The sequence below is a fragment of the Delphinapterus leucas genome, chromosome 2 (genome assembly GCF_059928025.1).
Source record: "Delphinapterus leucas isolate spDelLeu-1000000601 "Yukka" chromosome 2, BTC_Dleu_Yukka2, whole genome shotgun sequence".
NCBI classification, from domain to species: Eukaryota; Metazoa; Chordata; class Mammalia; order Artiodactyla; family Monodontidae; genus Delphinapterus; species Delphinapterus leucas.
Genome location: NC_143130.1, coordinates 38,550,750 through 38,567,359, shown reverse-complemented (window position 1 = coordinate 38,567,359; position 16,610 = coordinate 38,550,750). Strand labels below are relative to the sequence as shown.

At 44.8% G+C, this 16,610-nt stretch overlaps 1 protein-coding gene across 1 annotated transcript in view; it reads left to right on the top strand.

Moving 5' to 3' along the window:
• The window catches only part of SH3GL3 (SH3 domain containing GRB2 like 3, endophilin A3), a 285,754-nt gene that overhangs the window by 163,080 nt on the left and 106,064 nt on the right, over positions 1 to 16,610 (top strand). The window lies entirely within an intron of this gene.

Here is a 16,610-nt window from a genome sequence, read left to right as displayed (position 1 = left end):
TTTTGGAGGATTTCCAATCACTTAACAATTCTGATTCATCCTGGTGACCTGGGAAGGGACTCGCTGTGGAATACATTCTTACTTTGTAATTCAGGAGACTTGCATACCCCAAAGTCACTTCTGGTAATGCCTCACCGTCTGGCACACACCAACGAACTCCTCTATCCAGAGTTTACAGTGCTGGCGAGGAATGGCCTTGACGTGTTTACTCCGATTGGGACATAGTGTTTTCTGTTTACAGGTTGTTAGGCATTCTGCCATGTGCCGCATTGTAATTCCTCACCAGGGAAACAGTGCTTACTCCCCTCGCTGGGTTCCCTCCACTCCCATCATCATTCCCTTCTTGTTTTAATTATTCCGACTTTATTTTGCCTTCTCCTTTGCTTCATTTTGAAAGAGTCCCAATTTGCTTTTCTTGCCAGTTCTCTACTTGCTTTTCCCAGGGCTCAAAAATGATTCTTGAGGGTGATGTCATTTTCATGTTTATCTTTCCTCTCTAGCATGACTTTGATTAAATATGTATATTTTAATTGGTGAGCCGTGTTCTAAGGGAGTTGATCGTTGCAAGGTCCATGGCCAATTTCAGCCACGGTTAACCTGAGTCGATTTGTACAATAGCAGTGGAATGTTTTGGCTCCTATTGCAGCAGGAGTGGATCATATATGTTGTGTAGGCTTTTCAGAAACTTCATGCAGAAATTATGTGAAGCAGATGGTACCCTTTTGAGTTGCCAAACATGCATATTTTAAAGAAATGTGGTGTATCTATTCTTCTTGGTAGATTTAGATGGGGGTTCTTTGGGAATGGAAATCAGCTGAAATTGCCATAATTGAAAAATTCTTGGAAGCTTATCATCAAAATAAGGAGTGTAATATCAGAAGACCAGCGTAGATTAAGGAACAAATATTATTGGATTTATTTAATTTACTTCTCCAAGGACGAAAAGCCCTGTAATCTCCATGCTATGTCTTTTCTTTGATAAGGCTATCGATTCGTTCATTGAGATCTCTTGAGGGCATTTGGGGCAGTGAGAAAAGGTGGGTATGAGGCAGGGGAGATTGCATAGGACCAGAGAGCGAGGGCCAAGCCATTTAGCCGAAAGCTAATGGGATGGGGTGACGTCACTCTGAGAAGACAGGACCTGGGACAACTTGCAGGTTAAGGAAGGGGCAGAGCCTTGGGAGGACTGCTGCTGGGTTTCTTCTGAGCAGGTAGGAGATCTCGATCAGTCGTAGTTACCTCTAAGCATTGACCAGGCAGGGTTTGCAGAGGAGGAAGCTGGGTCTCTCCGCAGGTAAGATGAAGAGCATGATGGAATCCAGGAGCCCCACCCAGGTAGGAAGGAGAATATAGCCGGCTTGGCTCTCTGCACTGGCACTTGCTGGGGAAATGCTTCTTTTTTAAAAAAAAAAAAACCTGAGTAGGGCTTCCCTGGTGGCGCAGTGGTTGAGAGTCCGCCTGCCGATGCAGGGGACGCAGGTTTGTGCCCCGGTCCGGGAGGATCCCACATGCCGTGGAGCGGCTGGGCCCGTGAGCCATGGCCGCTGAGCCTGCGCGTCCGGAGCCTGTGCTCTGCAACGGGAGAGGCCACAGCAGTGAGAGGCCCGCATACCGCAAAAAAAAACCAACCTGAGTATTTTTCTTTTTTTTAAGTTTATTTATTTATTTATTTATGGCTGCATTGGGTCTTCGTTGCTGTGAGCGGACTTTCTCTAGTTGCAATGAGCACGGCCTACACTTTGTTGCAGTCTGCGGGATTCTCATTGCGGTGGCTTCTCTTGTTGCGGAGCACAGGCTCTAGGCGTGCAGGCTTCAGTAGTTGTGGCACGTGGGCTCTGGAACACAGGCTCAGTAGTTGTGGCACACGGGTTTAGTTGCTCCGTGGCATGCAGGATCTTCCCGGACCAGGGCTCGAACCCATGTCCCCTGCATTGGCAGGTGGATGCTTAACCACTGCAGCACCAGGGAAGTCCCTGGGGAAATGCTTCTTAGTGCCTCAGTCTTCTTACCTGTGAAATGGAGATAACTCTGCCTAGGGCTAATGTATTTATTTATTATTGTTTTTTTAATCATCTTTATTGGAGTATAATTGCTTTACAATATTGTGTTAGTTTCTGCTGTATAACAAAGTGAATCAGCTATATGTATACATATATCCCCATATCCCCTCCCTCTTGAGCCTCCCTCCCACTCTCCCTATCCCACCGCTCGAGGTGGTCACAAAGCATCGAGCTGATCTCTCTTTGCTATGCAGCAGCTTCCCACTAGCCATACATTTTACCTTTGGTAGTGTATATATTAGTGCTACTCTCTCACTTCGTCCCAGCTTACCCTTCCCCCCCACCCCCGTGTCCTCAAGTCCATTCTCTACCTCTGTGTCTTTATTCCTGTCCTGCCCCTAGGTTCATCAGAACCATGGTAATGTATTTATGAAGCTTACATAGTATCTGGCTCAATTCTAACTTGGATGGTTGTGGTGAGGATAAGAAGTTACGTATCTAAAGTGCTTTGCACATAATATGGTTCAACAAATGGTGATTTTATTATAACAATCATTTAGAAGGGAGTTGTGTTACCTGTTGGTGAAGAGTTTGGGTTCAGAGTCAGGGAGACCTGGTTGGAGTCCCAGCGCAGCAGTGTAGTAGTGGTGTAATCTTAGGCAAGCCCCTTCCCTTCTGTAAACCTCAGTTTCCTCCTCTGTACAATGGGGAGAAAAACAGCTCCAACATGGTGGACTCAGAGGATTAAATGAGCTAATGCATTTGAAGTATTTAGCACAGGGCTCGGCATGTAATAAACATGCAAAAAACACTAGCTGTTACGTTTTTCCGCTGGCCTCCTGCCTGGGACAGAAAATCAAACTGCTCCTTAAAGCAGAATTTGGCCAAGCTCCTCCCTCATAAGGTCCGTATGTGAGAACCCACTACTGGGTCCCTGGGGAGCAGAAGGCCTGCTTGGGTGATGACTTAGGTCTCTCAATTCTCCCTCAACCCCTCCACAATGCTACATGTTTCCATACTGCGTACATTAAGGTCTGCACTTAGTAATTTATGGTTTAAGGGCTGGGTGTGTATTTTCGAGATCCTTCAAAGATGAGCACATTTGGGATCAACACTGAAGGAACACCCTTGCTGCTTCACTTACATGGAGGTAGTATATTCTGGTGGTTAGAGTGTTTGGGGGTGGGGGGTAGTGTAGCTGGACTGTGTATATTGTTTCCTGGGTTTGAAGGTTCCCATAAGCAGACTTTGAAACAGGGATTTGTGGGGAGGCAGCTTTTTGGTTGTTGTTGTTTTTTTTTGTTTTTTTTAAACATCTTTATTGGAGTATAATTGCTTTTTTTTACATCTTTATTGGAGTATAATTGCTTTTTTTTTTTACATCTTTATTGGAGTATAATTGCTTTACAATGGTGTGTTAGTTTCTGCTTTATAACAGAGTGAATCAGTTATACATATACATCTCAGAGACAGCGTGGAAGCCACGTCAGAGTTATGCCAACCAGAGGCAGGAGGCTGGGGCGTTTATCTACCAACTTCCCCTTTAGCATTGGTTGAGGGCTGCTCCTGGGAGCAGTTGTTAGCCACTAGCTACACATGGCTATTGGACATTTGAAATGTGGCTAATGCGACTGTGATAGAATTCTAAAATGTTATTTAATTTTAATTAATTAAAATTAAAATGGTCATATGTAGCTAGTGGGTATGGATTGGATAGCGCAGCCACCATGAAGTTAGACACCAAGTGTGTTTTGTTTGCTGCTGCGTTCCCAGCCCCAGATTCACGTAACAGGCACTTAATATTTGTGGAAATAATGAATGTAACTGGAGGAAATCTCTGGCAGGGTTTTCTTTAATTGCTTTGCCAGTGCTTCCTTTCCTCTTTGTGTGTCTTCCCAAGTTTAGGTAAGGCACTCTACCACCTTCATTAGTAGCTACCACGAGTGCTCTTTTTGGGGCATCTGTGGGACTTCCACCCTGTGGCCCTTTATTTATCCCATTGTGTGTGCCAGTCTGACCAGTGAGTGAGGGATCCATCCATCCTTGCTTCAGGCATTCTTGCCTGCTTTATGTTTTTCAGAAATTTCTCAAAGCTGCTGGCAGGTAGACTGGAGTTGCCCCAATTTGCAAAGCGGATCTAGATGATTCCAAATTTTATAGTCCTTTGGTCATTCCAGTTGTTCCAGCACCATTTGTTGAAGAGATTATCTTTGCTCCATTGTACTGCCTTTGCTTCTTTGTCAAAGATCACTTGACCATGTTTATGGGAGTCTACTTGTGAGCTCTCTGTTCTGCTCCATTGATCTATTTGTGTACTCTTTCACCAATATCGTGCTGTCTTATTTAAATGTAGCTTTATAGTAAGCCTTACAGTCTGATAACCTCAGTCCTCCAACTTTGTTCTTCAGTATCAATCTTGGCTATTCTGTGTCTTTCGCCTCTCCATGTAAAACTTTAGAATCAGTTTGTCAATATCTACAAAATAACTTGCTGGGATTTTGATTGGGAGTTTTTTTACCTTTATTATGAAAAAATTTAAACATATAGAAAACTAAAGAGAAAAATACAGTTAATATCCCGACCCCATCACCTGTATCTCACAATTGTTAACATTTTGCCACCTTTGCTTCATCTTCCTTTTTTCCTGAAATACTTTAACAGACATCATAACATTTTGTTCCCAAATGCTTCAGTGTGCACATCTGAAAAATAAAGGCATTTTTCTCCTTAACTGTGCTACCATTATCACACCTAACAATGATTCTTTATATCATTCAACGCCCAGCCTATATGCAAACTTCCCTAATTATTCCCAAATGTCTTTGGGAAAGAGAGAGCTCTGGACTCTTCTTCATTTTATATGGATACCAATCGTTATCCATACTCCTTACCTAAATGTAATTACCTCCCAAAGACCCCACCTCCAAATAACCATCACATTGGGAGTTGGTGCTTCAACATATGGATGTTGGGGCTGGGGAGACACAAATATTCAGGACACAACAATACTGTGTACAAATATTTGAGTACCTTTTCAGTTCTTTTGGGTATATACCTATGAGTGGAATTGCTTGGTCATTTTAAAATCTCTTATAATCTAGAAGAGTTCCCTTCACCTGATTTTTTTCTTTTTGTTCTTTTTTCTCTCATGACATCAGTTTGTTGAAATGACCAGGCTAGCTGTCCCACCTTTGGGCTGTGTCTAATCGTGTCCTCATGCTGTTTTTCAGCACATTCCTCTCGGCCTCGAATTTCCTATAATTGGGCTCTGATGTTTTAATTTTCTCTGTGGTCTCTTCTTTCCTCAGTTCATTCTGTTGGATACATTTGCCTCCTCTATTTTGTACTTGGCCTATTTTGGAGGAAGGTGCCCTCATTTCCTATCACAGACCCAAAGCAGTTTTTACTCTTCCCTGCAGTAAAGTTATGTGCAAGAAGGTCTTTGCTCTTATTCCTCGAGGAATTATTTTTGTTCTCCTATGCTCCAGATTCTGGTCATTAGGCCTCAGACTGTTGTGTTTCTATTTACTTACCCATGAATAAGCCTAGTGTTGGCTCCTGGATGTGATACACTGTTCACTCACAGGGCCCTCCCTGACCTCACCGACTGAGGCCAGCGGCTGAGCCAGTGTCTCCGATGGGACAGTTCTGGTCTGTCACACATCTCGGGCATCTGTTTTTGGCTGACATAGCTTCTTTTCCCCCAACCATCCATTTTCTGACAAGGGATAAAATGGACATTGGCCCTGCAGGGCCTGAGGCCACCTCTGATCAAACTTTCATTGCATGAAAATGTATACCTGCCTGCAGGCACTATTCCAGGGTCACCCAGGAATGCAGTTGGTCTGGTCATCTCTGCACCTTGCTGGGTTGCTCTCTAGAAGCTGTTGCTTCAGGATGGATGAGGCAAGAAAGTTATTGATGAGACATAGGGACTCGACTTCTTCAGAAAGGGGTTCCCGACAGTGTCAGGCTGGTTATGTGCTTTGGATTGAATCCCTTAGAGTTTAGTGGAGGAGCAGCCAGTGGAGTTAGGGTATTGATGAGGTCACTGCTAGCCTATATGGTGCTCTTTGTGAATTAGAAAAAGGCACCTTTTCCTCAAGGCACCCTGACTTCCATGTGCGGGAACACTGTGGTGTTTGTTCTACATACTGAATTTGTTAGAGCCGGTCATGGGATTGCTACTTACTAGAAGACTGTATGGTAAACACAGAAATCTACAGTGTCTGTATGGAAAGGGTGTGTTCTCTGAACGATGTACTGTTTCACACCGCAGCCACTTCTGGTTTGGGGGCTGTTCACTTGTCAGTGACTGTATACCTGAATTCCTTCCCATCAGTGGAAGATCCTTCTGATTTTGGTATATGGTAAATGCACTCTTATCTTGTCCAGACCTGTTGCTATTTTTAGTTTTCATGGGGACTTTAGTGAGCATCTAGGCACTGTTAGTTATCTGCCTCCCCTGACCCGGAAGACTGAAGTTGACTTTTTGACAAAGATCCTGGCCAGTTCTGAAGCTATAATGCCGTGCACCGGGGTTGAATGTGGTGCCCTGAGAGTCCATCATGGCTTGTGTTAGTGGATGGGATGCCTTGTAAAGAGCTGGTACGTTTCATGGCTTAACGGAATGCTTTGTTTCTTCTGATGGCATTCTCCAGGCAGGTGTTATATCTTGTATGACTCCCAGGAAATGAGGCTGGCTTCTGAGTGTGACTCTAGGAATCAGGCTTATTGGTCTTCTTTCCCTAATTATTATGATAAATACCTACTTGAGAAGAAAATTCAAGCATCACAGTAAAGCTAAGGGAAAAAGGCTAAAACCACTTAATTTCCATTATCCAGGGTCAACTACCATTACCTCCATTTCTCCATCCCTTTTTCCACTTTCATCCAGTTTACTCTTCCAGGATGTTTACTGCTTCCTTTGATGGGGATGAAGACTCTCCCTCGTGCCCCCGTAGCAGTAGCTGCTCTATTACTCAGTCCTTAGCCAGTGTTTGATAGCCTAGGGGCAACTTTATGTATTTGCAAACTGCATTATTCTTCCATAACTACAAACACAAGCTTCCTGTCATATTGAATGGTCCAGTAACCCTGGGGCACAACCGTTTTAGATTTCAATCTGCCACCGCTTGGTGATCTTGGGAAAGTCACTTAACCCCTGTGGGCCTCCACTTCTATTTAAAATGAAGAGGCTGAACCAGCGCGCCCTTTCCAGGTGAAATCAAGCAGGGGAATTACGCCCGTTTGAGAGAGAACAGCCTGTGGTACAGGTTTGTACCTGTTGTCAGTGGAGTCTAGTGGGAATTATCTAGAGATAAAGGAGATGGCTAGCTAGCTGGACAGGTAAGAGGGAACTGAACCTATCTCCAGGGCCTGGGCATTTTTTGGCAGGCTGGGGGAACGGGGTCATCAGGGACAGAATTGTTTGGCCCACAGAGGTCAGCTAAGACGTTGGGAAGAGACTGATGACCTTGTGTGAGAACTAACTTCAGAGAGAAGGACGAAGTTGGGACCCTCAAGACATCGCCGCGCTTGGATATTTGGCCTCCCCTTCTCCGTGGGTCTAGGCTGCCTCCCTCCTGCTGTGCCCCATTAATGAATGCTTTGTGATGGTTTGTTGTTGTTATTTTCTGAGGACCTTGATTAGCAAAGGCTTTGCTGTCTACACACTGCACTGTTCCAGGTGACTCTTAGATGCTGGTCACTGATGGATAAAGGCCAGAAGGACACTGGGAGTCATCAGAATGGCTCGGCCTCCACGTGGAGAGGAAGCCACTCAGGTGGTCTCCTGGGGATAAGAGTTTGTTTTTTTTTTTCTGGTAAATGCAGCGGGTAGAAAATGTCATTTATAGGTTTTGAAATATCCACCATAGGCATAGTGAAGAGGGAGAGGGTGCTCTGACACCTGGTTCTTTGTCTCTGGTTCCTGGCACACAGCTCCCCAAATCCTCGGCACCTCCTAAGTGATGAGTGTCTTTTATATGCTAATGAGATTACTGTTGAGTCGAGGCTCCTAGGTAGATTTAGGATGGGGGCTGGTCACCAGAAAGAACAAGGCATGAATAGAGGGTTGAAACTTTTAGCCCTACCCCCTGACTTCCAGGGAGGGGAGAGGGAGTGGGGATTGAGTTAGCCACCAACGGACAAAGATTTAATCCATAATGCCTGCCTGATGACACCTCAGTAAAGACTCTTAAAAGAAGAGGTTCAGAGAACTTTCCAGTTGGTGAACGCATGGAGGTGGTGCACCCGGAGGGGGCGTGGGAGCTCTTTGCTCCCCACTTCACTTCCTTGCTCTGTGCATCTGTTGCATTTGGCTGTTCCTAAGTTGTATCTTTATAATAGCCTATTAATGGTAAAGTGCTCTCCTGAGTTCTGTCGGCTTTTCTAGCAAATTATCAAACCTAAGGAGGAGATTGTGGGAATCCCCAACCTTGTAGCCAAGTGGGACAGACGTGTGGGTAACTGGAGACTCGATACTTGTGTCTGGCATCTGAAGTGAGGGCAGTCTTGTGGGATGGAGCCTTGAAACCTGTGGAGTCTGATGCCAACTCCAGGTAATTAGTGTCAGGATTGAATTGTAGGACGCTCAGTTGGTATTGGAGAATTAGGGAATTGGTTGTTGGGTGGAAGAAAAAGCCACACATTTGGTGTCAGAGTGTTTTGAGTAAAAACAGATCACTGTCCCTGATGCCTTTTTAAGGAGATATATAGGCTGGAATATTGTGAGTCTGGGATGACATTGAAGGAACTGGCATCACCGAGGAGATAAAGAGAAACTCTTTCCCACTGGAGCCTGGCACCCTTCCTGAGCTCCAACGGTCAGTGTTTCTTGAATGAGTGAATTGACAACATGGACTCTGGTCTGGAGAAGGTTTGATGGAGGCAAGTAGAAATGACCTTGGATAGCTAAACTACAATGAGGTTCTTTACCAGACATCAATTACTGAAGATTTTCAACTTGTCAGTATTGTATGAAGCATTCCTTTGGGCTAGATCATTCTCTGAATTTAATTTTAGCATTTCTTCAAGAGCCTTAGCCTCTTTCTTTAGCGTGCATTCTGTGTGCATTACAATGCAGTAAGGCAGACTTTTCTCATAAAATGGTGTAGGTAAGATCGAGAGGGTCTAAGCATCTCTCCGCTTTGGAATTTGTTGAAGCTTACAGTGTAAGCAGATTCACACATGCAGAATTCACAGTCAGAGAGATACATGTGGTGCTTGCACTGTTTTGGTATGGAAGTTGGTTTCAAAAGGAGGTTGGTATTTGAAAGACACTCTAAGGAGTGGGAGAATAAATGACATCTTCGGGTGTGTGTTCTAAGTCACAAGCAAACCCTCCTTGAAATTTTCCAGCGAGGCCTTTGGATGACACAGAGCTTGACTTGTCTACTTCATATTTGCTCAGCTTCCATAGCATTTGGAAGAAGTTGGCCTGCTTGGGAATATGCTGAATTAAGGAACATAGCCAACCAATGAAAGAGGAGGAAAATTTGTTTAAAGCTAGACAAACCTTTAGTTGTTAGAGACCCTTACTTCCTGATGTGATGCAATGGGAAGGTCATGGCGTCACTAGATAGAATCGGGATCTGATCAGTCTCTAACTATTTAATTCACAGTTAACGTTGAAGATAGCGGAACATGTTAAATAACACCATGGGAATGTAATCCACCAAACCTGCAATGCGGAAATTCTAAAGGACAGATGACACACTTCTTCAGTAAATAAAGGGCAAAGAACAAGACAGAGAAGGAAATGTAGATGAAAGAAACTTATAGTGGACTGGAGCAGCTACAGTTGATACCCTCCTGGGAACTCTGGTGACCCTCTGCCCGAGGGCTTTCATTCTGTCTGTAGGATTACGCATGGCAAGCAGAGCAGAGTGCCAGAGACTTTATGGCCTGGAGAGTTAATGCCCCTGGAAGCAGTCTTCAGCCAGGGATGGATGGGGAAGGTGGATAAATACCCAAGCTTCCTCCCCATCTCCCAGGGCTGGGGTAACGCTCAGGGGTGCCCCACACTGTCTCCCAGAGTTGTTGCCTTGGAACCTGTTTCTGGGGGAAACCAAACTAAGACAGAGACAAATCAATCCAATGAACACGTGGGCCTCATTTGCTTCCCATCTCAAACAAACCATCTGTAAAGAGGCATAAATCTATTGAGGAAATATGATCACCAAGAGGGTGTCAGATGGTATTAAGGAATTATTGTTAAGTATTTTTAGGTGTGAAAATTATTTCTGTAATGTTGAAAAAAATGAAGAGCACTTACTTCTTAGAGATACATACATACTCAGTTATTTGCAAATGAAATTATATGATGTCTGGGATTTGCTTTAAAATAATCAACCGTGGGGGTTGGGGGGTGGACCAGGAGGGGGATACTAGTGAAATAAGATGGGCAAAATTTTCAACAGTTGTTGAAGCTGGGTGATGGCTAACTGGCGGTTCATTACGATGTTCTGTCTACTTTTGTGATATGTTCAACATTTTCCAAAATAAAGTGTTAAAAGAACACAAAAAGAAGCACTTGAACACCCTTATGGTCCCTTCTCCTCTGAGTCAAGATTAAATTATCCTCTTCCCAGCCTTGGCACTGTGACACGCCAGCTTTGTTTTGGATGGGTCAGCTGATAAGCGGATGGGTTCTTGGCACTTCTCCACACTGGCAGCCTTCCTTTCCCCCGCTGTGTCCACCCATTCCCATAGCCAGACTAGAGACTCTGGCATCACTCACTGATTCACCTTGAAATCTTAAATTCCATCCTATCAGCTTCTGCTCTGAAACCAACTATTCCTCTGATCCTGTTGCATCTACTCTCCAATTTGTAAGTGCCCTCCCTCTCCCAGTGTAGTCATACCCACATGGTCTTGACTGTTATAGCCCAGAACTGCTGGAGTTGGCAGGTTGGGAGGGGTGGGCCTGGAGACTGGGGGTCAGGCCAGGTTAGTGCTGTGGTCAGTAAGTCTAGTGGGCTGTGGTGACTTTGGCCTTGGCAGTACTCCAGGGGCGTAATAGTGGTGGTAGGGGGCAGGAGAGGGAGAAGTGCCGCCGTGGTTCTAAGAAGAGGAATGGAAACTCCCATCAGGGGAGGTTCCAACAAGGAAAGAGTTTAGTCCTCGGGGAGAGAGGGTTGGAGAAAGCTAGGGTAGTTGTCAGGGCATCAGCCAAATGGTCTGGACTTTTCCAGAGTGAAATCAGAGCATAATTGAGAAAGTGAGGCAGAAGCCCAATCTTGTATACTGAACACGTGGGCCAGGTTTAGGCTGGGTCTACCGCCCGAGGCTGACCACAGATATTCCAGGCTGTGGGCCTCAAGTGGAACGGCAGCCTCCGCCCTGTGGGGCTGGTTTGTGATGCGCTTAGTCAGTGGAGCAGGGGGGGTGAGGGTGGCCATGGAGAACCTGCCGGCTGAAGGTCTTTCATATTTGTCTTATTTAAGGAGAGGTCTCAGCTCTGTACAAACATAGGACCTGGTTTTATTTTTGCCGATAAGTGCTCTCCACTGTGCGGGAGCAAATTCTACTTTCCTTCTGCACATTATGACCCTCAGGATACCTTGATTAGAGCCAAAGCTTTCCTGCCAGTCTCCGTGTTTACAGCACCCTTCGTTTCTGAAACTGTGACCTAACCTGTTCCCTGCAGTGTGGCTTGAGGAGGCGGGATCCTGGCTGCTGGGGTGCAGGAGGGGCTGTGCTCAGGCTCTGAGGAATCTCTTCCCTCTCCTCCTTCTAGGGATTTCTTCCCCTGGTGCTGGGTGCAAGAGGGACAGCTGCAGAGGCCGAGTTCTTCTGTGTCTCCGACCTGGAGGTGGTGTGTGTTGGGGGGAGGTCCTGGCCTTGCTCTGGTTCTGCTTGGGGTGAACAGCTTTGCCCTAGCCCCTCGACTGCGGAGGACCCCCTCCTCCAGAGTGAGCTGGGTCTTCTCCCTTTGGTGCCATCAGTGGTATAGAATCCTACCCTCTTCTCCTGGTGCTGTGTTCCTTACTTAGCCCTGACGCTCCTGGAAAGCCCCATGGCTCCTCTCCTGCTGTTCCCTGCCTTGCAACTTCTTGTTGAGACAGGGGAACTAACCGGAGTCCTCTTTCCCACCCTCTGAGGGCCAAAGAGAGCAATGTTCCTTCTTTGAAGGCATCTCCAAATGTTGCAAGTGGTCCCCATGGGAGACCCCGTGACTTGGCTTTGGGGAAGGGAAAGCACCTGCGTTGGTTTCCCATGAGAAGGGGAAGAAATAAGAAAAATAGCTAATACTTACATAGTGCAATTCTAAGCATGTTAAATAATTTAACTGATTTAATCCCTGTAACAACCATTTGGAGTAGGTATTATTATACCCCTTTCGTAGACGAGAAGTCTGAGGACCAGAGTGGATATATATTGCCCTAGGTCACATAGCTTACCAGTGGCAGATATGGGATTTGAACCCAACTCGTCTGGCTTAGGTGTTGCATGTCCCTCTCACCCTGAAGGACCCTTTTCCCCACAAGGCCGGCTACTACCTTCCTCTCCTGCATCCTCTCCTTCTATTGATTTGGGGAGTGTTCAGGTGGGAGGGGGAGCAGTTGGCGTGGGTGGGGGGCAGGACCAGTGTTGGCATCTCTAAGAAAGTGCAGGGCAGTGGAAGCTTGTTCATGGGTGGAAGCTTGTTGGTCACTTTGAACGTGGGATATTATGAGTTTTGGGTCTTCAGTTTGGACCTTAGCTGTGATTCCAGGTCAGTAGGAAAGTTCCACTCAGCTTATTTCTGATGTAGCTCAGCAGTGTTGGCAGGTCCTGCTCTTTTCCTGAAGCTCATTCGGATATCTTATGGCTTCTCCTCCTTTCCTGCCTGCCCGGATCGCGTGCAGCACACAGCCCCTTTCTCACAGGCCCCTGCAAACCCGTCACTTCCTCGTCTTTCATATGTTTCTGGAGCAATATGACATCTGTCTTGTCTCCTACCAGGGGCTGCCAGGAACTGCTGGAGAAGATCTTATAACTGTGCTGATGTTACAAATGTATGGCTTTGGCTTCAGGAGAAGTCACTAATCATTTATCATGTCCCCGAATGGCTTCCTCTTCCACTCTTTGTGGTGGCTCTTCCAGAATCATTGTGATCCTGAGACCTCACGGCATCAATCCTAGCCTCTCCCCCACCATCTTCAACCTCTCCTTTACTGACTCTTAATCAGCGTTGCCTCTTCTGCAAATCCTTCCCATGGCTCTGTCTCCCTCAAGCCTCTCCCATCTCCCTCTTTCCTTCACCGCTAGACTTTTACAAAGTGTATCTCTACCCTTTGCCTCTACTTCCTTATCGCATTATCCCCCTCCACCCAGTGTAATCTGCCTTTCTCTCATTCTCTCTCTGGAACTGCTTCAGTTAATTGAAGGTTACCCACGTCTTCTTAAAAGAATCCAATAGGCATTTCTGTCTTTATCTTGTTTGGCCACTTTGCTTTATTGTGCGTTTTGACTCCCTCCTTCTCGAAGGCTTCTAATTCTGCCTTCTACTGTGGTTCCTGCCACACCACTCTGCTGGTGGAACTCTTACCTCTCTGACCACTCTATTTTATTTTCCGGCTTCTCTTTCTCTTCCCATGTCTTTAAAATCAGTGATCACTAGGAGTGATCAGTGATCACCTGGTCCTCTTTCTCCTTTCACTCTGTTCATATTCCGTGATCCCATCCACTCTTATGATCCATGGGACCTCCTATTGATAATTCCCAAATCTGTGTTTGTGCTTCCTGACATTTCTCTTGAGCTACTGACAGTTTTCCTAAACATCTGTGTCTAGAAGCCCTACGCACATCTTAAATTTTTGTCCAAAATTGTACTTTTTTTTCCCCACCCAAACCTTTTCATCACTCCAATTGCTAGAAACTGTAAAACTATCCTTCACCTTTGGGCAAAGAATTCTGGAGCTTGATTACCCAGGTTTAAATCCTGCCTCCTCTCCCGAGTAGCTGGGTGAGCTTGGGCGAGTAATTTAATGTCCCTGTGTCTTGGTTTCCTCATTTGCAAAATGAGGACAATAAATGTAACCTGCCTTAAAGGATTGATGTGAAGATGAGATTGAATAGTAAAGGCAAAACTCTCGGCAAAGGGCTCAACACCCAGTAACTTCCACTAAACGACACGTTTTGATATTGTTGCCATTATTCTATTCATCATTTGTTCAACACATTGAACAAATTTGTTGTTCAATTGATTGTCTATAGTTACTTCCTTGGCACTGTGCTAGGCACACACTCCACAGCCACATCTCTCCAGGGCCCACATTCTGTAGATTTTACTTCCTGAATAAAGACTTGTTAACTCTTCTCTGTACCCACCATCACTGTACACTGAGGGCATACATTGCTTATACACCCACCTTTTCTCCCCCTGAAGGCCATCTTCCATACCCTGCCAGAAGGATCTGCCTAAAACACAAATCTGATTATGTCATGCCCACTACCAAACGTAAAATAGCTAGTGGGAAGCAGCCGCATAGCACGGGGAGATCAGCTCGGTGCTTTGTGACCACCTAGAGGGGTGGGATAGGGAGGGTGGGAGGGAGGGAGATGCAAGAGGGAAGAGATATGGGGATATATGTATATGTATAACTGATCCACTTTGTTATAAAGCAGAAATTAACACACCATTGTAAAGCAATTATACTCCAATAAAGATGTTAAAAGAAAAAAATCCTTCAGAGATCCCTCAGGATAAACCTCCATTGGTTCCCGTTGCTGCCGGGCCCACCCCTCCCGTACCTGTGTCTGCTGACCCAGCTGTAGCCATTCAGAACCACTTGCAGGTTCCACCCCCGTGCCTTGTTGGCTTACCCCGGTGGGCCACGCCCATGCTCCTCTGTGCTGATGTACGCTTCCCTTCAGCCTCCCTCCACTGTCCACCTGCTGTTTTCCTTCTATCAAAACTCTGTTGAAACATCACCTGCGGCTTTAGGAATTTTTGCCTCTGTTTCCTGCACAACCACCCTCCCCCCAGAATTGGTTGCTCCATTGTCAGTGTTCTTATAGCATTTTGTACTTACCTGGCCTATGGTGTCTTTCTTGTCCCTTTGATTTTTGATTTCTGAGGGCTCAGAAAGAGAGATTTATGATTACCAGTACAGGCATACCCCATTTTATTGTGCTTCGTAGGCATTGCATTTTCTACAAATTGAAGCTTTGTGGCAGCCCTGCACTGAGCGAGTCTATCGGAACCATTTTTTCAACAGCATTTGCTTACTTCATGTCTCTGTGTCACATTTTGATAATTTTAACAATATTTCAATTTTTTTCATTATTATCATATTTGTTGTGGTGATCTGTGATGTTACTATTGTACATCACATGCAACTATTGTTACTAATTGGGTTTTTTTTTTTTGCTTTGCATTTTTAAATTAAGATACGCACATTATTTTTTAGACAATCCTATTGCACACTTAGTAGACTACAGTACAGTGCAAACATAACTTCTGTATGCACTGCGAAGCCAAAAAATTTGTGTGACTTGCTTTATTGTGATATGCTTTATTGCAGTGGTCTGGAACTGAACCTGCAATATTGCTGAGGTATGCCTGTATTTTATCCAATATCTAATTCATTAAAGTTATAAATGTAAAAACCGATTCTACTGTAAGCTTTTAAAAACAACTTGGAAATCTTGTAAATTTATTTGTAAATCTAGTAATATTTGTGTTAAAATGAAAAGCACTCATTTCACTTGCTCTTTGAATAGTGCTAAATTTATAAATTTAACCAATTAAATCCCACAAACAATACCATTTATATAGTCTGTTAATTAATTTCTCTTAAATATTTTAAAGTATAGTTACAGGTTCAATATGTATGATTCTCATAAGGCTTAAAAAATCCATGAAACATATGCACATAAAAATGCCTGCAAAGGTTATTACTATCATTACACCTTATTACAATCATTATATTCAACACAGGGATTGATTTCTTTATCCCACACCCCAAATAAGGGACTGTGGCCACCTGCGGTGCCCTACAAACTATTGGGAACCAAAATGTAGTCAAGCTCCAGGTAATCGGTTGGAGATTGGGACCTGGACTCAGAATGTGGGTCCTTCCTCCAGAGTGATTCTATCTGAGCTGGCGTCCGTTCAGCGGGCCCCTCACTGGTAGCAAGTGGCTGCCACACCAACAGTCAGCAGGACTTCCCTACCCCATTCCTTTCAGTGGGATCTTGTCTAATTTCATATGTCAGTTTTTTCAGCAGACTGGCACCTTTTCCTGAAATAACACATCTTGCAAAATGTCAGGGACTTGCTAGGTTCCTGGATTCTGGTTCCATTTTCCAGGATTTTATCCAGATCTCCCCATTTAGTGCCCAAGCCCTGGTGTGTTGTATAATTGTTGTTTATTTGTCTGCTCTTAAACCCCTGTATACTGATGGGATTTCATATACTTGACTCGGGTCGCAGGACGACTAGTTAAAACACTAGTAATCATTTACTCAGGGTTATAATTAGTACAGTTCTCCTTGTTTACCATTCTGTGGTCATTTTACTGACTATTAATCAGTGAGTCTCCAGGCCTAGAGGAGTGTCTAGCACACGAACGAGGCACTCAATAAATAATTTGTTTAGTGAATGATGCGTGTTTCCTT